A 5099-nucleotide genomic window follows, 5' to 3' on the forward strand; every position below is an offset into this window, starting at 1 on the left:
GCAGATACAACTGTGAGAAAAGACAGGCTTAAATTTTCAGATCTCCTACAACTTTAAACAAGAACTCTTCAAAGCATCTACAATATATCAAGAACTAAGTTTGGTGCCATGGGTACATACACAATCATAACATTTGGCCCTTATCTTTCTACTGCTTATAAACAACCTTTGCATATGAGGTTAAACTAAGAGGTAAAAACTAAATTGTATACTATCATGCCTACTTTTTAAAGTGCATAAAGAAAAATAAGAATAGTCTTTATTAGTTGGCAAAAATAGGACTACAATCTTCATGTAATTGTAGATTAATGATACCAAAATAAAAAAACAAAAATAAAATAGGACTACAAGTAAATGTTTTTACTCAGCAGAGGGGAAAAGTACAGACATTCTAGGACTATACATCTGACTTGAGTAATGGGATAAAAAAAACAGAAATGAAGCTGAGTAAGTCAAATACAGTGAGTTTACATATCTTGACTGAGAGAATGTTATTCCACAGATGATTCAATAATGGTTTATAGGCGTTAAAGTGATGACAAAACCAAGATCCCTGGTGATCCTGACTCCCTTGACTTTTAGGCTGGATAAAACCAACAAGATAGATCCTAAGAAAGATAAATGGAAAGTTTTACCTTTAGATAGTTTGCATGAAACAGATTTTGATCAATTACAATATGGTAGAATGGAGGAAACTACTTGCCTGACAGCAGTTCCTTTGAAAAATACCAGAGAGTTTACTAGACTACAAAGTCAATCACAACATCCAATAGTGTTCTCTAGCAGTCGATTTAAATCCAGTGCAAGCATCCACAACAACAAAAGAAGACCAGGTCCCAGATTACCAAACTAATAATCTTACTGTTCTTGGGATTCATCTAATCACAGCTAGAATATTGTTTAAATCAGAGCTCTGTTTTTTTTCTAATTTATATATATAATGTAGAAAAGGAATAGATATGTTTAGAGTTTCTGGAGAGTGTAAGACAATGTAGTCACAAGAACAGGGCTATAAAAGAAGAGTCAGATATGAATTCCTGCCTACACTGCTTATTAACCACATTACTTGAGATGAGTTACCTAACTTCTGTGAACCTCAGTTTCTTAATCTGCAAATGGGATTCATAATTAAACCTCCATCCCTGACAGAGTTGTTGAATTAGAATAATAAAAGTAAAATAAATTGGGCCTATAAAAGAGGAAGCTATTGTTTTTAGGACAAAAATAAATGTGATACAGCTTTGGTCAACAAAGGAGGCATGTTTGAATAATCTGAACTGATCTAATTTTGTAAAGTCATCCAATCATTTAGCAAATATTTTTAAAATCTACTATGTTCCAAGCAAAGTACGAGGCACTAGGATGCAACAATGAACAAAGTGGACCAAGCCCTCAACCTGACGGAACTAACATTCTGGCAGTGGAGACAAATGATAAACAAATGATAAACCATGTATGTAATACAATGCCAGCCAGAGATAAGTGCCATGAAGAAGCTACACAAGGGTCAAGGTCTTAGTGATAGAGAACATTTGATATTGTATGATCAGGACAGCCCTCTGAGGAGGTGATATCTGAGCAGACCGCTAAGTGAGGTAACAGCATGAGAGAACTGATGTCTGGGAGAAGTGTTTTTGGGGGAGACAGACTAGCAGGTACATGAACCTTGAGATGGAACAAGTTTGGTGTGTTTCAGCAACAATGAGGCTAGTGTGGCTGGAGAAGTCAGTGAGGGCAAGATAGTAAAAGCAAAGGTAAGGAAGCTTCCCAAGGGCCAGATCATGCCGGGCTTTAAGACTGGTTACCAGTTTGGATATGATGGCGAGTATTCCAAGTGTTGAAGAAGCCATGAGGCTATTCTGAGCTAGAATGAGATATGATCAGATAAACGTTTTAAAACCTCATATTATATGATTGGATAAGGGTAATAAAGATCCTAAATGACATATGTTTTATTCATCCTCAAATAATTGTGTGGAGTGGTATGCTAGCTCTGTTCCATGACATTTTCAGGACATATGCAGGTGCCTAGGATCCAGGCTCCTACGGTTTTTACATTATGAGGTTGTTGCCATCCTCTTTATGATTGACAGAATTATGGAGAGAATGATACTGAAACAAAGAAGAAAGGTCATTAATTCTTCTCAGAAGTTGGAGGATATTTCACAAACTTTACATAGATTGAGTCTCTTAAGTAGAATTTGACCAGGCAGAAAATACAAAGCATGGCTATTATAATCATAGGTATGCCCATGCCCAGTGGGTAAGGAGAAGTAGTCTACTATGGCCACAATAAAATGTATACTGGGAAGAGATTAAGAAATATCCATTTATTGGGTTTCTATTATTAAAGCCCTATAATGCAAGATGTTGTATGAATGATTAAGGCATAATTTCCTATCTTAAAACATTTAAAACTAATGTAGGAGACACATACACATATCTCACTGTATGTGACAACAAAGGTATGCATCATTATGAAGACACAGAGAGTTTGACCATCTCACATATTTTATTGTCTTTTTTTTTTTTGCTTATTTACCTTACCTGTTTACTTCTATCCATCCCACCTAAACTTGAATTTGAAAGAGGGCAGGAGTCATTTATTAACAAATATTTATTAAGTGCCTGTTTGACAGGAATTGTTTATTGTTGTAAATATGTAATTTATTTGAGAAATTGTATCACCTTGTTGTTATTCAGACTTCCTATGTGAGAATATAAGTTTACATTTCTTTAATTAAGTCACCTTTTTATTCTCAAGAAGTATTTCCAGTTCTTTCATGTAGATCCTGAACAACAAACTGATTCCTAGATGTTTCTATGGATTTTATATATTTTCTCATTATATTGGGCACTCCATACTGAATTGCTTTTAGAAAATCAAGTATACTCATATTATCACACACTCATTCATTTAACTAGAATATTTGGTGACTGCCATTTTGTGCCAGATAACATTCTGGGTGGCAGATATGCAACAGGGAACAAAATACAGGAAAAACATCCATAACTTTCATGGAGCTTATATTTTAGCAAGGGTGTTCAGACACATATAATGAATAGGTAAAATACAATACATGGACAGTGATAAATTGTAAGGATAAAAATGAAGGAGGGAAAAAGGGAAGAAATGTCTAGGGTTGGTGGGGCGGCGTGGGTATGGCCTGGGACATGGGGTGTGGGGTGCGGGGTAGTTTGTTAGTGTACTTTTCCAAGTTGGTCAGGATGTCCTTCCTGAGTAAAAATATTGAGCAATGACTTAAAGGACACAAGGAAGCTAGCAATGTGATAATATCTTAGGGAAAAACAATGTGGATATGTATTTGTAACAAAGAGTGTTTTAAACAGTGTTTTAGAAAAGCAAGTACAAACAGCCTGAGATAAAAGTTTGGCTGGTCAGTTCAGTGAAGAACAAGAAGGCCACTGAATCTGATGCCAAGCGATTGTGAATGGAGTGGTAAGCAGCAGGTAACGTGGACAGAGAAAAAACTGTGGTGAGACACTGAAGGCCTTCAAAGCTATTAAAAATATTTTACTTATTACATTGGTTGAGACGGGAAGACAGAGAATTTTCGGCAGAAGAATGAAATGACCTTATGTGTATTTTGAAAGGACACCTTAGCTGCAGTTCTGAAATACACATTGGAAAGACTTAAGGCTGGAAGCAGAGTGACATCAGAGATGCTATTACAATAATCCAGGAGAAATCGTAGTGATATGGTCTAGCCTGGCAGCAGCAGACATGATGAGAAGTGATATTATATACATACTTCTTGAAGGTAAAACCAAACGAGATTAGTGGATGGATTAGATGTTGGGTACTGAGGAAAGTGTAAAGAAAGTATGGACACCTCCCAAGTGTTTGGCCTGCATTACTAAAATGGTGGTGCAATTAATTATAATAGGCAAGTCTGAAGGAGGAGCCGCTTTGGGAGGAAATTTGGGGATTCAATTAAAGATCATATTTGGGTTCTCTCATCATTATCCTTACTGTGAATAGGAAGACACCCATTAAATGCTTGTAGAATGAAAATGACTGCATGAATGGATGAGTGTGTTACAAAGTGAATGAATTAGCAAATGAACATGAAAGAGTATGTGGCCTACCATTTACTGTAATTCATGAGTGTTGAGTGCTCTACTGCATGACCCAGAGTCAGATAATATGCATCTGGCTATGATAAACCTAACCCGCTGATTAAGCAAAAAAGGTTGAGACAAAAACCATGCACAGAAGAGACTGACATTGCCATACATCAAAAAAGACAATTAAAGGACAGGACCAAGAGCTCACAGTAAAAATGCTATTTTATAAGCACTGAAGCAATAAACACAATAGCATGTAAAAGAGCAAGAGTGAATTAGAGTCCCCAGATGTGGTTTGACCCGGAAGGATACTTCTGACATACCGTACGGTGACACATCGGCTCACCTATTACAACGCCAGTCTTAAAACAGCTAAAATAAAGGCAAAATCTTGAGAAGAAATTTTTTAAAAGTATGAAGGTACTTTGTTCTTGTCTTCCTGAATGTGAACACCCTCTTCCAAAGACACGTGTGCCTGTTGCAGGTGGCAGAACAGGGTGGTGAGGACTTGCAGCATGAGAATAGCTTGAGAGATTCACGTATTATTGAGAGAAAATTATTCTCCCAAATCCTTCAGCTTCTAACTGATATTGGAAGGGCAATTTAAGAATTGATCCATGAGGACATGGAACAGAGACAAGCCTGTAATGTGCAGAAGAGAACCTTTCTACCTATGTTTCTTAATGAGATGTGTTGAGCCATAGTAAAAAGGATACAACCTAGAAAGGTGAAGTAAAAGAAACACTCACTTCTTCTAGCCCAGGAACAGTGTGAGGAGAAGAGAGACAGTGAGATGTGTGTGTCCCAAACTCCCCTCTACAGGCCTCAGCCCTGAAGGAAGAACTATAAATAAGCTGAGGTAAAGTTAAGTAAGTTAAGTGAAGAGATTCTTCCAAAGTATTTGGCGTAATGAGAGGATATAGATGTGCTACACTATTGTCCCTTTACTACTAGAGTTAAGGGTGTGGTATGGTCTAATCAGGCTCAGAGAGGTTTCGATAATACCTGAG

Source organism: Manis pentadactyla, chromosome X, assembly GCF_030020395.1.
Source record: "Manis pentadactyla isolate mManPen7 chromosome X, mManPen7.hap1, whole genome shotgun sequence".
Classification (NCBI taxonomy): Eukaryota; Metazoa; Chordata; class Mammalia; order Pholidota; family Manidae; genus Manis; species Manis pentadactyla.